We start from the raw sequence: 25,005 nt of genomic DNA, 5'->3' as shown, positions 1-25,005 counted from the left end.
TTTGAAGTATATAACAGTGCAGACATCAGACTAATCCTTAAGGCTGCCGTTTGTCCCTCTCTGTGTCACACTGAGGATGTGCTTAGAGCTAGGGTGGCAGTTTTGCTACCTGTTTTTGCTGCCAGCTTCGCTACCTCAAGCTGCTGTACTCTGTATCAGGTGGTGCTAATGTCCACAGCGTTCTGATGAGCTCATCCATCTGAAAACTACTGTGTACACATGCTGTGCACAGTCCAGAGAGTTTGACCTACATACTCTCCCTTTCAGGGGCTTCATCTAACTCTTATAATATCTAAAAATAGGCTTTTATACTCTGTTTGGGCAGAATCTCTCTACAGTTTATTTTTTAGCTATTTTGGATTCTTTCAGCCCCACAGCTCAATGGAGCTGAACAACATACTGAAGAACTTATTTGAAAATAATACTTTGAATATTATTGGTATTTGGCCTAAGCACTTCAAAAGATTAGCTGTGTAGCCAGAGAACTTTATATTTAGTCAAAATCAGAATTCTTCTTCTCTGAATGTACACCTTCAGTGTCTGCATGTCTTTTAAAGCCTGAAAACCTATTCTTCTCCCTCTTCTCTAAATTCACGTCAATGGTGTCAGAATGGTGTGAGACTAAAGATTTTCCTGCAATTGTTGAAGTGATATGTCACGTCGCAGAAAACCACAAGAAGCAATTCCACACATTGCAGGATGGAAATAAAAGCAAAAAGTGTTTCTGTTAGTCTGATATTTATGGCAGTGAGGGTGGCAATACAAATTTTCTTATCTTTAAAGAGGAAGAAGAAAAATTATTTTACAGAGGACATGCTTCCTGATGTGCTTGTGCAGAAAACCACAAGTCAAGGTGGCACCACAAGTACCATCACATCAGTACAAATACTGCATTATCAGAGACCAGTGAACAATCAGCAAATGTTAGAATTGGTTTCTAGGATCAAGATCAAGAACAGACAGATTTTCTTACATAATCATAGTCTGGACATAATTTGAACAGTAAATATTGTGAAATAGTTAAATAATTCCCTAAGTTGTTTTTCATAATTTTCAACATTATTCCAGCTTTTATAAGTTCTGTTGCAGGAATAAGCTTGATAACATCCTGCTGAATTGAGTGGAATGAGTGTTTTTCATAGTTGTAAAACAGTAGCTTTAGCCATAGGTGAATCCTTACCTTCATATCAAAGCCTGTAAAGAGGTTATTTTTCAACTTCCCCTTTCATTCATTATTTTGTACACGTTGATCACAGAATATGTTTTTCTATTTCTTTTTGCCTCCCTAGTGACTTATAATTCCAAGGTACATTTCTATGAAAAAATGAAGTGTTCCCTGTATCAGGATATTTCAAGTTTGTTAGATACTAGATTAGAACTGCTGTATAAGCAAGTAACAACTCGTGGAATGTGCTCTCCACCAGATCTGCTCTGCAAGTTGATCCTGAGACTTAGCAATAAGAAAGAAAAAGTCATAAAGCTCTGATTAGCACTTTAATCTCTTTCAGGACCACAACCCAGCTAAAAATGCATAACTGAATTGAATGCTCACTGCAATCTCATGGTGCATATTTGTTTTTATTTATTAGCTTGGTGGTGGAGTCTTGAAAAACAAAGAACAAGCCCTACCTAAGATCTTCAGAGTGATGGCTGCTAAGCAGAGAAGTGCTTTCTTCTTACCTGGCTGAGAAAATAGGGGAATATGTGAAAGGGAGCAGTGGGCAGGCCTTAAGCATGTTCATTATGCACTGAACATCCCTATTTATTTATTACAAACTCATGTTTAATATGTAGGTCTGCCACAAAGTACAGGAAAATATCTAGTTCAGACAACATGTAAAAGTCTGAGGAAATAACTATACCTAAGCAAACCTGAGGTGAAAAGCACTCAGATCTGAGGCCTCAGTATGAAAAAGGAAGCTAAAATCATAGACTGAAAGAGAACAGGTAAGTCCTTGTCCTGCTTTTTGGCTTGGATAGAAGTAATTTTCTTCCTAGCAGCTGGTATGGTGATGTCTTTCGGGTTTAGGCTGAGAATAAGGCTGATAACACACCAATGTTTTAGTTGTTGCAGAGCAGAGCTTACACAGAGCCAAGGCCTTTTCAGCTCCTCGTGCTGCCCTGCCAGGAGTAGGCTGGGGGTGCCCCAGGAGCTGGGAGGGGACACAGCCAGGACAGCTGGCCCAGGCTGGCCCAAGGGATATCCCACACTGTGTGGCATCATGCTGAACAATAACAGCTGAGGGAGTTGGTTTGGGGGCTACCATGACTGGCTGGGCATCAGTTGGTGGGTGGTGAGCAACTGCATTGTACATCATTTGTTTTGTGTGTGTATATATATATACATATAATAATAATAATAATAATTATTATTAACCTTCCCTTTCTGTCCTATTAAACTGACTTTATTTCAACCCAGGTGTTTTACCTTTTTTTCCCAATTCTCTCCCCCATCAAACTGTTGCAGGAGAAGGAGCGAACGAACAGCTGTGTGGTGCTGAGCTGCCGGCTGGGTTAAACCAGAACAGTCCTTTTGGCACCCAACATGGAGTGTGAAGGGTTGAGATAGCAATAGATCTGACCAGAGCATGTTAAATCAAATTTGCTATAATCATTATATTAGTTTAATAGTTGTTGGTCACAGTGTTGACCTTTTTGCTCTTGGAGTTGTGCTTGTTCTCAGCATTGTGTTGCATATCACCTTACTCACTGTCTGTGCTCTCTGTTGTGCTGTTTGTCACCTCTGGGGGCTGGATTACAATTATTGTTTTGCTGTACTGTGTAACACTGGCTTATGATATAATACTATTACTAGTCATAAGACTAATCTGATATTTGTACTCAGCATTGCCGCCATCTCCATGTGTCAGGAACCATCTCTCAGAAACTATTAATTACACTCTTTACTTTTTCTCCTCAGAGAGCCAATCTATGAGGGATATAAGGGGGGGACACTTTCCCCTACTTCTTCACCTTCTCTTTCTCCTTCACCTCCCCCTTCTCCTCCAAGCAAGTTACAATAGCTTGTGAGAACTTTGAATATCCTTGGCATTCTCAAACCAGCATGTTCCTATTGCTATGTCTCCTAAATGTGTTTCAGGTTTTGTTTAAGGGTAAACAACTATTCAAGAATACCACCCAGAGGCCTGCACCAAGGCAGGATAGCTATGAGTGGCAGGGTGTTTGGGAGGATATGGGCAGGCACCTAGGACAGTGGGCACCTCCCGTGTGTTGGAACTTCTCCCCTAAACAAGTGCAGAATCCTGAAAAACTAGTGAAATACTTGGAAAAAGTATGCTGTCACCCTGACAAATCCAGAGAGACAGGAATCACTGCAATGTGCTGGGGCCTGGCCCGTACCTCCTGAGCCCTGTTCAATGCTATTCAGCACCCTCAAGGGGAAGAGAAGGTCTCTGGATCTGATGACAAAATGACAGGCACTGCAGTCACTCCAACCCCTGTGACAGGCACTGCAACTGAGCCACGGAACCCACTTGTGCCAGTATCAGTTGCCCCTACACAAGGCACAAGCCCTCACCCTCTGAAGGCGACTCCTGTCAGGCACGAAGTAATGGTATACCTTCAAGGAAGAACAGTCATTAAAAAAAAAAAAAAAGGCAGGGGACTGTGTTTTCTGTCCTTCTTAGTGTTGCTAAGAAGCAAAACTCTCACAAGAGCACCTGGTGACTGGGGGAGACCAGGCACAGCAGCTAGTGGAGCAGGAGAGGCAGCTCTTGCAGCAGCATGGCAAGGTTTTGCATCTGGGTGGGATCCAGGGCAGAGCAGAGGAGCTATCACAAACAGTGAGGTGCCACCGCAGGAGTTGGATGGTGCAAGCTGCCATAGCAGGTGCCGCAATGAGAACACACAGTGAGTACCGAAATAGTTTTTAATGAGATTTAAATACTTTTTGCTGTTGTATGTTGGAGAATGACTAACCATATATTGGTCTGTTCATCTCCCTTGTTATTTTTTTCTTTACTACTTTCAATAAAGTTGTTTTGTTGAACTGTTTGATTAATTGTATGTGAGATAGGAGTACAGTGCCTAGTTACATTTTGCAGATTTGTGAATGAGAGTCTTAGCCAGTATTTATTAGTGACCAGTGAAAAATGAAGATGGCAACAGCTACTGCCAATTTAGCCTTGAAAAAAAGGTTCACAAACTTGTATATTTTTCATGTAGCCACTTTGTGAAGATTATTTTTTGAAGATATTGCATAGATGAATTTGTTATGCCTTAGCTTTCTAAAATGGCAGCATCCCCTGGAGCAGTACAGAAGCATTTAGAATGTTTCCCTAAAGAACAAAGACCTGGTAAGTGAGTTTTCTCCATGCTTTGCTCAGAAGATGGTAGGTGTACCAGATCTGCCCTCTATGATACAGGCTGTGAGCATCACTACTTTTTGATAGCCCAGTGCCAGAATGAGATCATTTTTCCTGGCCTGCTGATAACACTCTCTGCCTGCAAAGACCAGGCAACTGTCTTCATGATGTATGAGTTGAATTAGTAATGTGTTAAGCAGTATCACTGTATGTAACCATGTATCGTGTAGTTTCTGTGACCAGTATGCCCCACCTTACCTGTTAGAGAGCTATGAACAACCCTGACCAGCACTGCTCCCTGAAACATAAAGCCTACACGCAGCACAAATACATCACGGGACCTCTCTGAAATTTGCCCACAATCATTGACTTTTCACAGCAAGTGGCCTGTACCTAATATTCATTTGCATTTTTTGATTTTGCCTAGGCACAGAGAAAGAATGCATCTACAGCAATTTTAAATGTTTTTGTTGACAGATTTTCTCCCCTGGATATATATCTCTTTTCTGCTTATAATCTAGGGAGAAGCAAGTTCTTTCAAATAATCATCTTGCATGTCAGCAGCGAGAAAGGGAGAAAGCTGCTGCACATGTGCAACAAATAGGTAGAGTTTCAATTAGCTTTGATCAAAAGCTCTGATATGTACTTTTATGAGATCCTAAGTGTAAAGTTTCCATCTGCTTAATAACAATTTGGTGTAAATGGCAGGCACAGCATGCAAAGCCACCATCCACTAAGTATCATCATCATCTCAGTTATTCATTGTACAATAGATTCCTTTTTAACTCTATCAAAGTTGCAATCAGCATTTCTTTGTGTTCAGTGTTAGACAAGTCTGTGTCTGAACGCAGAGACAGTTGAAAGTTAAAGAAGGGTTTCCAAGAGAATAATTCTTTGGCTTCATCATGATTTCTTCAACAGTCTGCCAACAAATGTTACATCAGATTTTTTATTTACTTACAGCCAAGTTCAATTTAAGTTGGCATCTGAAGTGTTTTTCCCTTCCCTTCCCTTCCCTTCCCTTCCCTTCCCTTCCCTTCCCTTCCCTTCCCTTCCCTTCCCTTCCCTTCCCTTCCCTTCCCTTCCCTTCCCTTCCCTTCCCTTCCCTTCCCTTCCCTTCCCTTCCCTTCCCTTCCCTTCCCTTCCCTTCCCTTCCCTTCCCTTCCCTTCCCTTCCCTTCCCTTCCCTTCCCTTCCCTTCCCTTCCCTTCCCTTCCCTTCCCTTCCCTTCCCTTCCCTTCCCTTCCCTTCCCTTCCCTTCCCTTCCCTTCCCTTCCCTTCCCTTCCCTTCCCTTCCCTTCCCTTCCCTTCCCTTCCCTTCCCTTCCCTTCCCTTCCCTTCCCTTCCCTTCCCTTCCCTTCCCTTCCCTTCCCTTCCCTTCCCTTCCCTTCCCTTCCCTTCCCAACCTCCTTGTCACCTATAACTCCAAGGAATGGAATTTTCACAGAATTACAGTATTATGTGTGAGGGCTGGAACTCCCAACTGAGGCCATGGCATTAGAAAAGTACAATACAACAACAGTATGTTCCATAAATTACCCCCAAAGACTATTCAAACTAACCTTGTTTATAATATTGTAATATTCACTGGTATTGTAACAAATGTTTTTCTCCTGAATGAGAAGGTTTTTTAATTTATAAAAAGGGAAGGCTCTCAAGCATTCCAAACATACACATCTCTCCAATCTCTTATGCCTTTTCCTCCTTATCTTATTTATCTTATTAGATAAACAACTCACGCTTCTAAGAACAGCACTAATACCTCATTTGGAATAGTACAGCATGTCAATAAAGAATAACTAAAAGACTGAATCAAGTAATTCAGAATACAGTTTAGTCTCTGAGTGTCATCTCTGTTCTCTTGGAATATGGCTGCCAATGTATTATGATTTTCTTGAATTTGTTTTTCAAAAACGCCAAATATTTTGTATGAATAATTATTTGACAGGTGCTTGTTAATGAGCAGTTTGTTTTGACTGCTTAATATCTGAAATTCAGTCTATTGTGACTGAACACTTGAAATCTGATTTAGAAAGATACTTGTATTTAAAAAGGGTGCTTAATCCAAGGTATATGCTAACATTCTAGTTAGGAAAAATGGGAGTCATGCACGCATGTTTAATAGAGTGAAGGTTTTTCACTCAACATGTAGGAATACTTCCATGTGATTTCTTCTTTTAAAAAATACTTGAACTGATAAATATTTCTCCTGAAGCAATGTTAGGCAGCACTTCTTGGGGAATTTGCCATGTGACGGAAAAGTAGCTCCTAAAAGGTTTGCTGAACTATGGGGACAGAAGTACTAAAATAGCCACTGGCTTTCAAAACAGGGACCATGCATAATAGGCAATGGGTTATCAGAGACAACAAAGTATATCTCAAGTATATCTCAACAAGCTGGCAACATGAATACACAATATTACATAATTTTTCTAACAAATTTAAAAATACATTATAGATTCCCAATGACCTGACACAGACAAATAGCTGTACAGGCATCCTTTGTATTCTTGCTTTAGGCTGTTAGATCCTGTGTTTATGTTTGAGGATGATTGGCATAACAAATAATGCACAATGAGGTATATATAAACCTGACAGCTATTCTACATGTCAGTACAATATCACCACTTCTCATTCACACACCACACTTACCTGTTAGTCTTAATGGATTTTTATGTCATAGGTCTATACAAAACAAAATCTGACATTATATGAAAAGAGAAATATGAAATATTAACTGATACAGTTAATCATTGAAATAGCTTAAACTTACTTATTGCTATTAGTGATAGCGGAGCTTTAACAGTGTACACCATTTTAATATGTGGCTCACACAACTATGAACAGTGTATGTTGACACTATTATTATTATTATTATGACTGATATTTTGAATTGGGCAGTAAATACAAGAAAATGCATAGGAAAAAACATACCACACAGACATAGACAGAGGGAAATAGTAAAAAGACAGCTATAGGAGCAAGCACTGTATTAGCATTTATCAATAAGATCTACACTGGAGGCTTATTTCTTGAAATTGTTGTATGATGAATCACTTTCTTGAAAATGGTTACTTACACGGCCTCAGATCTTACTTCAATACCATGCCACAGCTTTTTGGCAGCATAACTGTACCCACAGCATCATACAAAGTTTTCTCAATTTACAATGTTCTGCTGTGCAGTGAAGCTTAAACATCACAGGAAGGTGTGAGGAGAAGTGAATAATTTATGTAGTGTGGCAAGCAGATGTTCTAGAAAAAAAATGTTCCAAATATTAGCATTTCAGAATCTTTCCAAGGACCTTGTCTTTATTATCCATCAAATAAATCTACTGAAAGCCAACCATTGCTGTAGACTAATACTATTTTAGTCATAAATAAAAGACATATTTTCTTCTACATTCCCTTTACTATGCTCCAGGTAATTATCTCACTGGTTTGATTGAGTTAACTGTTTAGGGACTGCAGCGCGTCCTTGCTGTGTCATAGTGTTAGCAGTGCTGTGCTGTCCTCTGTCTCGTTCTGAGACCCCCTTCCATGCTTATATTAGTGGAATATTTTGATAGCCAGTATTTTTGAACTATGAAATCTGTTCTTACTTTTTCCTACCTATTCATAATTTTTAAAATTAATAGGGCAGAAATTTCAAACACCTTTTATCCAATATTCCAAAAACATGGTTAGTGACATGTGTAAAACAAGAGTGTAATTATTACAAAAAAAAATAAAGTTAAAACATCAAGCAGCAAATATGCACAAGTCACATATTTGGAGACTATTTGCTGAATAATTATCTTGTCTAATAACTTTAAGCAAATAGTTAAAGCTTGCTTTGCGTTATCCATAAACATGAACTAGTCAGACTATTCTTTATGTGTGGTAATCTGAATGTAAGGACTAGCTAGGAAGTACCATACAAGTAATGCAAGCACAGGCAAATTCTTCACTGGCTTAAAAATGTTTAATTGGGGATATCAGATGTAGGGGTTAAAGGTATATTCACAAAGTCCAGCAGTAAGAGGCTGGCTTTACCTGTGGATTACCACAACATTATGTGTTAAACCAGCACCAATTTTTCATTAGGCAGCTCCACTGCAGTTCCTTCTGTCTCAAAATCTTTCCTTGACAAGAAAGTTCTTACAGAATGTATTTTCAAGCTAGTATGTAGCTTTGCAGTCTTTGGGGCTTTCATTAACTTGTATAACAGACACACTGATTCTACTATATATGCCCATGACTAGTGCCCTTCAAAAATACAGTAGATCTCTGTAGAAATTTGATTTGACATGGAAATGTCCTAGCAGAAGTAAGCATCTCCACTTGATGGATATGTCCTGCAAAACTACTTTGCCACAAATGTTATGTATAAAAAAACTTATAAAATGGCTAATTTCACTAAATGGCACTGATTCATTTGGAAAAAAAATAAATTAAAAAAAAAAAAAAACACAACTGAATACCCCTGGTAAAGGTGAATTCTGAGTCACGATCTGATATTCTCTTCCCAGTTCTAGTACAGACATGACCTTAGGGGAGGCAGTTATCTGAAGGACAGTTAGGTCCCTCACCAGATCAGATGACTTGAACAAAATACAATAAAGATTCATCTGTTTCTTTATGCTGGAAAGACTTTTAGAAGTCTTATTTTTTTTTTTGTATCTCGGGTCCTTTTTCTCTATGTAGCATTGTAAATATTTCCTGACTTTCTGGATATTGTGAGGATTATTTCATAAGTACTACAAAATATTGCAGTACAATGAAATGAAAGCAGTATAAATACCTAACAGGATTAGAGACTGGTACAACCTCATTAATGAATCATGGTCAAGTTATTTCTGTGCTTAAACTGGTGTTACCTTGGTTGCTAGCCCATTACTGTCACTGCTTTAAGTAATAAAATAATATCATATGTCTTAAAAATCAATGCCGGGTTACAATAAAAAAAATATTAGTGCCTCGAAATAGTGCAGTACAATCCTATTATGTGCATGATTGGTTTTGACAGTTCTGTGGGTTCAGGAGAAAAGCTGGAAACTGTCTTCCTTTGCTAAATGTCTTTAGTGTTAGCCACTATATACAGTGAATGAGCAAGACTGAATTATGTGTCATATATTTTTTTCTCCTTAAAATTTAAGCAGAGAAAGTGGACTTACATATCTGGTGAGTAGCTGCCTTTACAAAGTATCTTAAATTTTTCTTTATGAAGCTTGAGAAAGCCCACTAATTCATTGGAAATCAACAGCAGGCTTTGAGAAGTCCTGAACGAAACAAGAAAGAGAAGTCTCTGTAGAAGCAGATGTCAACTTTTTGTTGTTGTTCAAGTAATTTGAATGCTTAAATAACCAAGGGGACATCTCTAAGCAAAATGCAAGATAAAAACAGAAGATTATGTACTAGTGCAAAGCCAGCCTTAGGCTTTATTCCTTGTATCTGTAATAAGTCATATTGGTGTAACCTTGAACTCTGGTGAAATTCAAATGTGGATCTGAGCAGTGCAGTTCAAGCTTATGTCTGATTTCAAATGTGGAGTGCACTCCTTTGTGCATAAGCTTTCAACCAGTTTTGTTGCCACGTCTGTTTTTCTGTGCTTTTTCTTTGAACATGAACAAAACCCCAATATTGATTTTCACCCATAGTTGTTGTTGTAACACTTTCTCAAGAATGCAGAATTTTACCTGGATTTATTAAATATCCATGCTAACAAAAAAAATAAAAAAAGAATTGCCTGAATGAGCCAAGAAAACAGAAAGCACTGAACTGTTGGAAGCACAGAACTTCCAACAGAAGGCAATTCTCATGCGAAAGTTGAAATGTATTTTGGTAATGTCAAAAAGGAATAGCATATATAAATATTTGAAATTTCTTTGTATTAATTTAAAACATGCTACAGTCACATTAACCATATGTTTCTTTTCAAATACTAGGAGTGTTTTGCTTTTATCATAAGCTGACTGAGGATGAAGACAGAAAGACCAAAAAAAAGATCAGATCAGGGATATATTGCCTTATTACAGAGGAATAAAGAATACCTAATTTCTAACAAACATGAACTGCCTTTTTATCAGGAAAAAAAAAAAAAAGCCTGTTCTACAGATTCATATAATTTTCAGGTATGCCAGTAAGTATACACTTGCCTTCTGAAATGTTGCAAGGTCCTCCAGACAAAAGACACAAGGTAAAAACTGGGTAGGAAACCAAGATGGTGAGAAAGTGTTGAGAGATTCTGTAAATGCCAGTTCTGTTTATACAAACTAGAATGCAGTATGTGAGTATACATCCATCATTAATAGAAACAGAAACAGCTGGCAAAGGAAAACCAATTTGAGCTATGTATACTTAGTTACAGGCACTAAAATGACTTTTTAAAATAACATAATATGTTAAGGATCTTACAGACTACAAAATGAACAGTATGCCAAAAATGGTGAGAAAGTCAATTAGAGGAGCACTAGCTGTTGGCAGCTGAACACAAATACAGACAAGATTTATGTATATATGGACCTTATTCTGGAATGTTATGTCAGATGTCAGAAGGCCAAAATTGACAAAGCACAGGCGTACATTTGCCAAGGGCAGAACATTTCATTTTAAGGAGTAAGACTGTAGCGTATGGCACTCCAACCCTGCAGATCTGTAAGGATTAATCTTAAGCAATCCTTTTGCACAAATTTTCCTTCAATGAGGCTATTAGCAGAATACTGGAAATGAACTGCAGATTCCATTCACTTTATAGTGAAGCATAAAGCTTTGATGAACAGACATTTCTTTTTACAGCTCATCTGTAATGTACTGGGCATTTTAAACAAGTACCAAAAAGTGAACAGGGTGAAAAACCACCAGATATGGCTGGAATTAAACCTTGGATGGGTTTAATAGGGTTACAGATGTCATTATTAATGACGGGAAAGAAAAGAATTGGAGTGAAGTCTGGAATCTGTACCATCCACTAAATGTAATTTAATTGTGTCATAATACAGGTTTAATATATGTATTCATTTGGTCTTTGCTGACCAACACATTTAAGAAAGGCTGGTTTGCAGGCTTTTGTTTTTTCTTTGCATCAGGCTAAAAATAACATTTAACAATTTAATGAAAAAATTCAGCCAAATCAACATGAAATGCATGCAGACATGTTTTCTCTCTTCATTGCAAAGAGAACTTTATTGATGACTTTTTGTTTAGTGGAAAGAAGTGTGTTACACTAGCAACCTTACTTATTACAAAGAAAATAAATACAAATTGAAAAAAAAAATGTACTACTTTAGATTATTTTGAACAACCTTGAAAACCAAAAAGGGGCAACGTGTCAGTAGTTACAGATAAAAAAAATTCTCTTGTTCATGCCTAGTTATGACCTTAGTGTACTGCCAATATACTGAAACAAAGGTCTTAGATGAAAGATGAATTAAAAAAGCCACAGATAAGAAATGAAGTATCGTGGTATTTCAGGAAAATGGGAGTTAATTCCAAGAGAAGCATATTGTTTAAAAAATGTCCATTTGTTTACGTCTGTGCTGATTTCAGCAGAACTTAATGTGAAAGGGAAATTAACATTCTGAGTAGAAAGGAGATAAACAGGTGGTGGATGAAAATGAAAGAAATTATCCAAATCAGGAAATGAATTAGAAAATAAGCTGTTAATGATTTCCTATCTGGTACCAAACCAGTAGTGATAGTGTCACCTGCAAGAATAATGTATGAGGACAACCAGATCTAGCAAATATGTCTTCCAGATATTTCTATTTCAAATTGGGCTTGTGAGACATATTCTGTCTTTGATGTGTATGTGTAACTCCCATTAGTTCTAACAGAAAATACACATCTGCAATCAGGAAGAACGTGAACATGAGTACAAATATGAAGCATCTTGAATTTCAAAAGATACCAGGCAGGAAACACACACCAACTGTAAATCATGATTGGCTTCAACATTTGATCCGGACTTAAAATAAAATTATTAAATATCATAATTATATATTAAAAAAATCCTATAACATTCTTCATTTCTTACTGAAGCAATCCTACTTGGGAAAATAACTTAAGAGACTGCAGTACAGCTAAAGAACAGATGAAACCTTGAGTAATATTATACTAGGATAAAGCAGTGGCATTTGACAATGCATATACTTCTACAGCATATGAATAAAATCTTGCCTCATTGAACAGTGTAGAGAGATGTACGACAGCTTTTAATGGAGAGAGTCTTTCACTCAGTGATCTGAAGAATGAAAGGTGACTGAGTGCTCTTGAACAGAGTAAGGCTTCCTTGGTGCTGTGAAGATGTGGGGCTACATTCAGCTGTCAGCAATTGAAAAGTAAACCAGCAGAAGAGACCGAGATGGTAAGAAAATAGTTCTTGTCTTGCCAATATTTAATGTACATCAACTGGCTTTTACCCAAGAGAAACTCAGTAGTAGGCAGAAAGAAAGAGACCTGTAGAGATTAGAAGGAAGTCAATTTAATGAGGTGTGCAACTAAAGAAATGGTATCATAGGTCATGAATGAAACTTGCCTTCCAATATAATAAGCATAGAAAGAAAAGTGTCAGGGGGCTGAAAGCAGGACACATTCTCCAAAAGAAACTGTGAAAAAGTATGATCATCTGTGAGAAGGTATGATCATCATTTATTAAATCCTTTAGCATTTTTTTCCCATGGAAATCCCCATACTTTATAGTCATATATATGGTCAAAGTACTTCTTGTGCACAATTATTTTTGTTGAAAACTTGTGTTTATTAATCGTTCTGGGGACTGCAATGATATTCTACTGATCATTAAAATTCACAAAATGTTTCACAAATTACCAGAAACTGAGATAAAATTCAGATTAAATTTAGGTTGTCATTCAAACAAATGCTCATTGTAGAGCAGAAAAGGTTCACATTGAGAATGATGTTAACAGCATTGGAAAATTTTGCTTTGAGCTGGAAACCAGATAGAGGTAGATAATCTGGCTAGATTTGTATCGCTACAGAAGACGGGAAACTCAACATTTTCGAGAAAGTCATTATGATCCAAGTATTCAGCCCAAAGAAACATCCTTGATCGATCTGGCCTGATCCCATCTCTAAACAGACTGAGCTGTGTCATGTGAATTTTATTTTTTTCCAGAATACACTAAAAGAATTATTTGAATTAGACATCCTTCTATTTTGATCCGTATTTTGTAAGAACCTCCCTGTCAGTTCCTCACAATAAATATGAGTGACTACTTTTTTTCTTCTCTTTTTCCTCTCAAGCCATGTCTTTCTCAGTCATACCATGTTTGACGAGTATATTATCACCAATATTTCAGCCTTGTTCCTCAAGAAGACAGAAAGACTATTCAGGAATTCTACCCATACAACTAAATGTCTTTGTTCCTATTCCTGAAAGACTTCAATGATTAAGTGACCTGAAAGATTATATTCATGCTACGCAGTTGCCAAACACCTGCAACTTTTTTCAGATTTAAATGAAAAATTATGCTCAATTTTAAAAATGTTTCATAGTAAAAACAAAAACAAACAAATAACCTCACCCCCACCCCCCCAAATATACTAGTATGTGCAAGTTAGTATTTTAAACTGCATACTGATGTGCAAATTAACTGCTGGCTTGAAGGCATCTGATTTAAAATATATACTGTTGTGTTTTTAATGCTTCACATACTTAATATATTTGTCTGATTTGTATCTCATACTAAGTTGAAATCCAGATAGCTAGAAAGTTAAGTATTGATCAACTTTATAAATTAGATTGATACAATTTTAGTAATGACCAAGAAGAGAAAATAATAGTGAAGTACTGCTAATATACAGAAAAACTAATTTTCTACTTTCATATACTGCTCTTATAGAACAACCTGGTAAGTAATGAACTAAATCTGCATGGATTCCACAGGTTACCATATATATATATATATATATATATATTTGGAAAAAAAGTGAGATTTTCTAAATGTCTAAATAGTATCTTCTTTCAAATGTCTTTCCACCATTCTGTCAGAAATTCCTGTCACACAGCAGATCAAAGGAGCACACCCAGCAGCTGGGTGTTTTGCTGGGACAGAATGATCCCACAGCCATTCTTTCATTCCAGTGCCTGGGAGTCCAGACAAAAGAAGGTATGAAGAAAACCCTGAGTAGATAGTGCTAATGTCTTGACACACAAATATTATAATAGCAGTTGTAAACAAAGTCACTGCTTTTGATTTGAGAGAAGAGAGTTTTCAGACCTTTGAATGGCTTCTGATCACATTTTGTCTCAGCAAGATTATTCTTACTAATTACTAGGATTATTCATAGTAATTATTCTTTTCACTACCATCCCTTGGAGTTAGGTGAGAATTTAGCTAAATAGGTACTTGTACTTCCAACTCCAGCTTTCTCAACTTGCCTGCAAAGGCATGTGATTCTACTAGACATTCCTCTTCTGAACAGCTGCAAGGCGAAGGTTATATCTGTCACATCGAACTTGCTGTCACCTCTGGAGCACTCAGCAGTTTAGGTTTTTCATGTATTTATTTTTCAGACTCTGCTATTGCTGCACTCCATGCCTCTCTGTGTCTGCAGTGCAGCCACTGTACCCTGGGGTTCAGCCAGCTTTATATTGCTGAACCTCTGCCTGCTTCCTTTCCTAGGGTATTATGAATGCTTAAAACTTGTCTTGCCTCCAGTTTCTAATTCATATTCTTTTTCTGCAACTCTCGAGCAAAGAATGTGAGCAACTATTTCAGTATCTGTTTGGGAAAATAGGTTACTGCTTCTGGTTCCAGCTCCACTGTATTTATCAATCAATGTATTTGTCAATCAATTCTGGTGCCAGTATTGTCCCACCAAAGAAGAGACATTTTGTGAAAAGTCTGATGCAAATTAAGTGAAACAAGAGAAGGAAACAGTATTTTAGAGTATATTCAGAAACCACGTAACATATTCACAAGGTTTAGAAAATTTCTTTAGTTTACTGAAAATGATGCATGCATGCAAACAACTAAAAGCACATTTTCAAAGAATCACAACTGCTATTAGCTTGCTTTGGACATTCCTCCATTTTGCTAAGCTCCTGAAGTAAGCATTCAGTTCTATGGGAGAGTATTAAGTGCAAGATGTGTCCTGTGTGCCCAGTCACAAAAACAAATGCAAAAGTAAAAATGTTCAATGTTTAATTCAATTTAGAGAAAGGGAATAAGTTTCATTGACACACTGAAGCAATTTGTTCTGTAGAGTTCACAAACTTCTACATTTCATATGTAGAAATCTACTCCTAGAACACGTTACACTGTGTTAATCTAATATATGTCAGATTTTTAACGAATGGGCTTTGCTACACACTGTGTACCAAACTTACTCTTATAACTGTGGTAATTTTAACTTGCTGAAAAGTACAAGATGTAAGTTAACAGTATCAAATGTAATGTTCAGTAAGTGGACAAATGTGACTGTGTGTTACTCTCAAATTCCTGATTGACATTGTGGATTGTTTTTCTACGTACATCTAAGACTGTTTTTCCCTTTATTTCTCATTGCATTCCTGAGTTGAGGTTATTGAGAATGAAGGCAGGATCTCCACATTCAAATGTATCAGACATGAACACAAAACAGATTTCATCTGGTAAGGACAGAGCAATGTGATAGTTTTATCTTTGTAACAAGGGCTTCTCCAATCTTTGTTGATGGTTATTGTTTGAAGAACCAAGAGCAAATTTTAAAAGTTCCAAGGCTCATCCCAGGAATGTACAAAGCCTTACATACTCAACAGAGAAACTCACATTGATAATGAAATCTACCAGGAGAAAGGAAAAGAAAATGATATTTTGTGTTACACGAGTCCCTCATATTTCATATTTGGAATTAGCAATGAGGTGAAAAAATAGCTGTAGAGACAGAAAGCTAAACAGATTTAACCAAAAGAACTTTCAGAATGGAGAAATTTAACTTACATACTTTTGGTAAGGAAATGTTTGTTTGGGAAATGAGTTTATGTGCTTTGTCAAGGTCATTGTGCTCTTGTGTTCCATGATGTAATGACTAATGGAATTAGCCCATGACTTCCACCATTCAGCAACCTGAAGAGGTTCTATCAGAAGTGTAACTGGACCTTTTCTGATGGCTAATCTGGTGTCCAAGAAAAGCTGGACAAAGAAACCTCATTATAGTAGTCCCAGAAATGTTCCAGAGAAGATAAATAAAAAGACACTCCATTTGCTGACTTAGATTCAGCATTCTGGACCTATGTATCTCATAGTTTTCAGGCAGCTGCTACTGCTGATCCTATATGTGTTCCTGAGGGAGAAGTTGAATTTAGTCCAGAATCACCAGACATACAGAATAAGAGTCTACATCAATGTCTTAAACAAGTCTATACAGAAATTCTTATCAACAATAACTTTGTTCTGAGAATCTGTTATTTTTTCCTTTTTTGTCTTGGAAGAGTGAAGGGGAAATTCTGCATTGTTCTTGATACAAGCTTCTTTCACAGATCAAGTGCCCTTCCCTTTTCAGGCCAGAATAACCCACTGTCTTTAGTGTTTTTCATTCTCTCAGAGAAGCCTGTAGGAAAACTTTAACGCAAGCATTTTATTTTTCTTAAAAACACGCAAACAAACAAAACCACAAAACAAACAAACAAAAGTGCAAAACAAACAAACCCCCCCAAAAAATCACATTTTTTCTTAAAAAAGCTATCTGATTCTCAAATTCTGGATCCCGAAGCTATTGTTACCTTTGAGGATATTTACAAGTTCTATCTCACCTGGTCCTTTAACAGTTTAACTCTAGTGAGGAATGCCAGCAGCACTCTACCTTCTCCCTCTGTTATTGTAAGAGAGAATCATTTATAACCTCAAGGTCTTTTCATTAGAGAGACTCTCCTCTATATGCTCTGCCTGCAGAAGATGGTGCAAAAGTTACCTGACAAAAAGAAGTGAATAATGCTTATCCAATACCCTTTTTAAAGAAACTTTTAAGAAAACATACTAAGTCTAACTAACCTAACCACGCTATTCAAAGTGTGGACCTGAATGGTTTGCGAAACTATTCTTATTTTGGTTAGCTTTTTTCTGTTCTTTCTTTCCTCATACTACTCACATAGATGCATATTTTTCAATAGTTCTTCTCAGTATTTTCAGTGTTACACGCATCACATCTTCAGAAACCTTCAGAAACCTCCCTCTCAATACTTTTGGGACATTTGTCACTGAAACATATTTAAATGCATTCACCTTTCTCTTATAAGAATACAATGCTGCAGTGTGAGTTTGTGCATTGATATTCTCATCTCTGCTTCAGTTTTCTTCTCTGAAAAAACAGCATAATGTTATTGTCTTATATGTAAGGCACTGCGCAAACATTTAACATGGCTCAATTCTAAAGCTGCTATTCTAACCCAATTTTAAGATAAACTTTCTATAGACAGAACCACCTTTCCTGAGAATGTAGGAGATACCGAGGTAGAAAATTTCTGCAATTCACAACCCCAAACATAGTTCTGATATTCTTGCAAATATGTTGTTATTCCTATGCTTCCTGTTCTGAATATCATGTGGTTCTCTAATATCACATTTGAAGCAGAGTCTAACCAGTCAAATGATTTTGAATTGCCACTATTGATATAGGATGTGTGATTCTCATCATCTCAATAGCAAGTAAGTCTTCACTTCCTTTCATTATTCTGGAATGCACTACTCCCTCTTTCTCACTCAGTGTCTTACCACAGTAAAGAAGTCATATCTTCCTAATATCTGAAAGTTGTTATGGAATAACAATATTTTTCTCATCTGTATTTCTAACATGTTTCAATATTTTCAATAACCTTTGAAAGACAGAGTTCAAAAGAGAAAATCTTATGCTTTTTGAAAGAGATGAAGAAATAACGTTTTCTCTTCTTTGCTATTAAATTTAGACACTTTAAAATTCTGTGTCTTTGATTTCATAAATCACATTTTCTTAACTGCAGAATGGAGAATATGAATCCTTTCTTATGAAGTCTTTTTCATGAACTGCTGATCAGAATAAAAAGTTTGTGCCTCAAAATGTTCTTTTAAAGAGGATGAATTTATCCAGATTAAGTAACAACAGATGTAATATTACATTCAAAATCTTATTTTAGAATGTGCCTCCCAGTAAATCCCTGAAGTTACTCCCAAAATAGAACTACTGTACAAAAATCTCACTTTTTCTACCCAATTACGACAAGAAAACAAAGATGTCCCTATAGTGTAGATTCTTCTCACCAGTGTAATATTAGTCTAAAGCAAAAATAATTTATAGGGAATAGAAATCTCAGAACAAGACACTGGGAAGATGGGAACTTGGAGCCCTCTGAAGTATTACACAAAAGGTAACAGCGTATTTATCGAAGTACATGCTATTTCATCTTAAGAAGTGAGAATTTTTATGAGGTACATTAAACAATTTAGTGTTTAAGATGTGTGCAAAATTCAAACTGCAGTGGCAATGCATGGAGAGAAACTGGGCAAAAGCCTGCTGCTTATGTTTTACAAGATACTTTACAGTAAGTATAACATGATGGTAATGCAGAGGGATATTAAAGGAAATAATATTAAAACAAACAAAACAAACAAACAAAAAACCAACAAGCAAACAAAACAAAAATCCCATGATGAATTTTGTTGTGTTTGTGTGCTTTATATCATTAGGGATATGATGTGTCTAAATCAAATGACCAAAGGAAAGAAATAATTCTTGCAGTGAAGGACAACGAAGAGCATCTTTGATTAACCTAAACTGAACAGAGAAAAAGCCAATCAAGAGACACTAGCATAAAAGTGATTGTATGAATCTGGACCGTGAAAGCCAGTATAACAATTTCATTGGTTCTGAGATGATATTTTTTTTTCCAAATCCATAAAGATTTAATACCATGAATTGTGATTAGTACAAGTCTATCTCCTACTTCGGTACTCGTGATAAACATCAACAGAGTCCCTTCTCTGCTGAGCTTCCTTAAAGCAGTTAAAACAGTGAAAATGCTTTGAGAAATTATCTTGAAAGATGCAGCTCTTTTTCAAGAAGAATACCTCAGTGAAATGATGGTATAAAAATGAATGTTACATAGACAAAAACGTCATTGAAGCTGATGTTTTGTTTGTTTGTTTATTTTTGTCATGAAAATAAATCAAACAGAAAATAATAGGTGCATAATGCTGCTGATGGTAGTTTAAAGAAAGACCTTTGCTTGGGGAGTGTAACAGAAAACTTTTCTTTGTACTCCAATGTTAATTTCCTCTTTTTATGTATGGGTGTGTATGAAAATCCTATACTCACATTTCTGAGAAGGAAATCTCTGTTTGATCCTTTCAAGTTTGTAACAGTATACAATGTAATATATGTATATAATATATTATTCAACCCTTGCCCAGGCAGGGTCTCAATAAAATACACATTTTCACAGAGATCAAGAAGTTCCCATTTTACTTCAGTAATTCTCAAGATTCTGGAGGGAATTCTGAAAATTAGAAAAAAGACACATCATCTCCAGTGCTTACACTGTAAGAAACTGCAAGTAGAATTCCTTTACCTAAAGCACAACCACAATAAAACACACGCCAAAATTTTTTAAATATAAAAAAGGAAAAAAAGCTTAAGTCTTCCCCCCCCCCAAAAAAAAACAAACAAACAACAAAACATAATAGATATACTTCACAACAAATTAACTTCAAAATAAAATGAGAGAGGAACAATTTATCCTCACATATTTTGTTTCACTGTTTGGGGATTCTCACTGTGGATGTCAGAACCTTTGGCTTCACATTGTAAAATAATCCTGTGTGCACCTACAGACCTAGCAAATATTTCAGTAAATAACTACAGTAATGGTAACACAATGGGTGTGAAATGTTCACTAATCCTACTTGGTTGACTTCACTTTGCTTCTACCTGCACTCAAATTGAAGACCATAGGGCCCAATAAAGGTCAGAATTTCATTTACTTTTTTGCAATACTTTTGTTTTCCAAAAGAAAAAATAGGCGTTCTATTTTCCAACTAAAGGAAATACAGAAGGATTTAAAATAAGTATATTAAAAATAAAGAAATAAACTTTCATCTTGAATTCCTATGTCTGTAGAAGGAGCCTAAAACTGGAGAGTCAGAAGTCCTGGAAGTTTCAAAGGGATTCCCTCCTGTGACACTCTTGAATCATCAAAGCTAGGATTGTCTATAATGTCTAAATGTCATTTTTCTATAATGACAAAGATAGAACAGAATTTCTATAATGACAGAAATGTGGAAATCAGGCATTCAACTTCTGTAATCAGTTTTGTTAATGAAAAGTTTGTCAAAATCAGTATGATTGCACGAAACATCACAATTTCAACAAAGGAACTGATCTCTGATAAATATCTACCAGTGAAAAGTGAATGTTCATTTTTATTGTTTAGTTTTTGTGTCCCTGTATGCAATGATAGTAACACTGCAGCTTGTACAGCCTATAAAAATATCACAAATGAGTACAGTAAAAGTCAATAATTATTAATAGTTTCTATAAAATTAGCATAGATCTATCTTATTTTACAATGAGAAAACACAAGGCAAGGCAGATAAAATTATTTGTAAAATATGAGAAATGACTTATCACACCCAAATGGTTACTATATTCCCGATGACTAGGGCAGAACCTTTGCCGACATTAGCTGTGCCATAGTATAGGTTAATAGCTTCTACTGTAATAATTGTTTTCATGTATGTCATATTACTATACACCCTGTATCAATACATGGTACAATATCATGTTTTTATGATGTATAGTATCATGTATTTATGATGATTATTTATCATAATGATCATAAATAATGTACATAATGTATCATAATGATCATACATAACGTACATAGTGATCATACATAATGTACATAATGATTATGTATGATAATAATCATACATGTATCATGTATTTATGATGGTATACGTATGATGTATAGTACATCCTATAAAAGGCACTGAATATTTTTCAATCGTACACCAGTATGTGAATTGCAACGGGACTGTCAGAAAAAAAATATATATAATAATAATAATAAAATCTGTATTTCTGTGCAGTTCTTGCATGAATATAACTTCATCCCCCAGAAGCCAATGCACAAGCCAGTGACTTCTCTAACAAGAACAGGTGTTGATGTAAGCCTCTAGATGACCAAACTACAGACCATAGTCTCCATAAGTCACTCAGCTGGACTTCTGAAGAAGGTACTTTGTCTTCTGGTCTTATTCTAATTAACTATTCTTTTCATCATGACAATTTACTGTAAGCTTACATAGCTTTGGAAACCTGCCACTTTTTCTATGGTATGATGGATACCATCAACCATTAGGTACACACTGCTGTGTAACTAAAACTTGCCTTCCCAGTAATCAAATACCTGTGTAACACCGGCAGTCTGACTGTTAATTTTGGAGATTATTTAGCATTGACAGACATATAAGTCACTAGTGTAAGTAGGTATTGAAGAATACAGCCCCTGATCACAGCTAGACAACTTTGTAAACTTAAGGTGAAGGCTGAGCTGTTCATATGCCTTAATGGTCTTTCTTCATACATACTAGTTCATTTTCAGCACTGAAAGTTTATGTAAAAAACTTTCCAATCCTGTTCTAGATATTTCAGTTCAACAGTCAAAAGCCACTGACATCTGCAGATGCGTGGGTATTACTAGCATCATGCAAAATGAGATGGGCTGATCTGAATAAAAATGCATTCAGGTATAAACTAAATGACTTTTAATGTGAAAAAACAGATTGACTTACAGGCACAACATGCTACTGAAGGTTAATATTTTTATTTTATAGTGCTTTTCTCACTACTCTGGGAATTAATTACAGCAGCTACATATAGTTATACATATTTCTGGAAAACTATTACTTCAGTTATGTGCATACTGTGCATACAAATGTCATCATTCTACATGAATGACACAAGTGCCAACTTTATTTACTATGTGAAAAATTGCTAATTTCAGTAAGTCCACCCAAGAGCGCATGAGCACATAACCAGTACATCCGTACATCTTTGTAGAAAAGAATGTAGATAAAAAGTTTGCTGAAGCATTTTACGTACGGAAATAGTTCCTGTCTCTCAGGCATATGCTGCCAAATGTCTTGTTACCACATGGTTTACAGCTAGCTCCCTCTATGGCATACTGGCTGCATGGCCACTGTATGATATTGAGATCAGCATCTCTAAGACATAACCATCATCTTTTTTGACCCATCCCCCTGTGAGTCAGCCCAAACTTTCAAAAACAAGGGAAGAGTCCATCAAAGCCCATGAGGCTAGCATTTTCATGGTAAGACATTGAAGTTCTGTATTATATGACCTAATATAACATGGGGAGTGTTTGAGAGAAATAACCCAAGGAAATCCAAGAAAGGGTTAGAGAAGTATATAGTGCATAAGGAGCCAAACTAGAGCATCTGGAGCTGTTCAGGAGGGAATCCTTCCCAGAACTTCGCACAGACTTCATGTCTGAAGGAATTGGTTTCTCTGCCATAGAGACGGGTAGCGAGTGTAGAGCATAGCAATAAGGAGCTGAGAATTCTTTCACAGTGCAGAAATACACTTAATTATTCCAACTTCATAACGTATCTGCATTAAAGCTGGACTAGCCACTGCAAATTAGCACTGCTTTAGCTAAAATCAAAACTGAATTCTTTTTGAACTCTTTTTTATTTTTTTAGCAGCAGTTTATATTTTATTGTAAGACTATCAAGAAAAATGCCCCTTTTGATACAAAAAGGTGCTGTCATGAAGGTCACACAGGAGACATTTAACCCTGCTTCTGTGTATCATTTTGAAATCAAGGTAGAGGGCTGGTAGAAGGGCAAGAGATTAGTTGTTTGCTTTTTTACAGTGAGAGAAGAAAAAGGGGAAATATAAAGTACCCATTGGCAGTAAGGAAAAAGGACTATCCTAAGAGACTGAGAGTATATCAGACAAAGACTGGCCCTTTCCCTCCCTAATGGACCAGGATATGAGTCAGAGGGGTTTAATAGCCCATTTTATAGGATCCCGCAAACTCAAAATTTAGCAGAAGCACATGCTTTTGCAATAGAATCCCAAGCTCTCTTTTCCTCCCTCAAGCACGCTAAGCCCGTTTTACTCTCAAGATACTAACCGGCTTTTTATCTCCAACCTTCAGGCAAAACAATAAATTCAGGTTTTCACAGTATCCTCCTCAATGAATTCGAAGAGACTATACTGCCTCTCACACAGGGATCAACTGCCTCACTGTAAGTTAAACACTGCATTTCAGCACTGTCAAATGCCCCTTTCTTATAGGATTCAATAGGATGGCCATCAGAAAAGACAGGGAGAGTAAACACAAAACACAATTGGCAGGCCACGATTTCACCTGAGCAATATCTATAGTACATCTTAGTTTGGAAGTATTTTTATTTTTGTACCTAACCCCCCCTTTGCAAGAACCAAAGTTATTTTAACTGTATGCTCATGTATTTTACTATATACTCATGTATAGCTAGGTCGCAACACAAGATTTTCCAAAGCAGAATAACAAGTAACATTCCTATCTTTCACTCACAGATGTGAAATAATGACACCCTGAAATGGCTTCTTGTAGTTCCACCTAAGAAAAACTGATGCAAGACCTAAGAAAAAATTCAACAAAGTCCCACTTATCTTAGGGCTGGTCCACACCAACAATAATTGAATTCAGTTAAGAGTTACTGGTTAGCACACCAAAACATCTCACACAACCTTGAAGGACAGGAAAAATTATGGAGTAGGTGTGCTGTACTGCTTCTGCTATAATGAAAAACTACACCGATATATGCCAATTTCTCTTTACTCTCTGGTTGTATTCAGGTCACTTCTCCCTCATCTGTTATGTAAATATTTTTCTACTTCTGCATTTGTGAGGTTTGAATTCAACTGGAGATGTCTGTTCTGTGGTTCTGTCTCCACAATTACTATGCAATGAAGGAACAGCTCAAGGATGACTATCAGACATGCCTGTGGGACACTGGAGGTGAATGAAACTGTTTTTCAGGTAGTTGCTATGGAAGACTTACATAAAATTTTGCTCTCTTAATTATTGTAAATATAAAAGAAAGAAAAGAAAGAAAAGAAAGAAAGAAAGAAAGAAAAAGAAAAAGAAAAAGGAAAAGGAAAAGGAAAAGGAAAAGGAAAAGGAAAAGGAAAAGGAAAAGGAAAAGGAAAAGGAAAAGGAAAAGGAAAAGGAAAAGGAAAAGGAAAAGGAAAAGGAAAAGGAAAAGGAAAAGGAAAAGGAAAAGGAAAAGGAAAAGGAAAAGGAAAAGGAAAAGGAAAAGGAAAAGGAAAAGGAAAAGGAAAAGGAAAAGGAAAAGGAAAAGGAAAAGAAAAAGAAAAAGAAAAAGAAAAAGAAAAAGAAAAAGAAAAAAAGAAAAAAAAAAAAAAAAGCTGTTCCCAAGATCACTCAGCACTGTCCATAATATTCAGTGTATGGTGACCCCTGGGAAATGACAAAGTCCCATGGATGTGTGAACTTGCTTCCTCTGCTTTCACTACAAATTTTCCTCTGCTACAGAGAGCATCGAAAGACTTCTGGTTTTAGTGTATGCAATTTCCATGTTGCAGACACAATGTTCTTGTGCAATGAGGCAAACCTGAAACATGGTACACATCACATATCCAATCTTGTTATCTACCCAGGCAAAACTTTGATTAATTTCAGTGCAAGTATTA

General features: G+C 36.4%; 1 long non-coding RNA gene across 1 annotated transcript; it reads left to right on the top strand.

The window, feature by feature from the left end:
• Window positions 1-3,697: 3,697 nt before the first annotated feature.
• On the top strand, window positions 3,698-24,538 carry LOC308190214. The gene is made up of 4 exons (XR_013947011.1): window positions 3,698-3,870; window positions 21,366-21,512; window positions 23,462-23,552; window positions 23,866-24,538. It is a non-coding gene; the product is annotated as an uncharacterized lncRNA (long non-coding RNA).
• The last annotated feature ends 467 nt before the right edge of the window (window positions 24,539-25,005 follow it).

The sequence above is a fragment of the Anser brachyrhynchus genome, assembly GCF_964034855.1.
Source record: "Anser brachyrhynchus genome assembly, chromosome: 2".
Classification (NCBI taxonomy): domain Eukaryota; kingdom Metazoa; phylum Chordata; class Aves; order Anseriformes; family Anatidae; genus Anser; species Anser brachyrhynchus.
The sequence above is the reverse complement of the archived record's forward strand: the minus strand, read 5'-3'. Positions and strand labels throughout refer to the sequence as shown.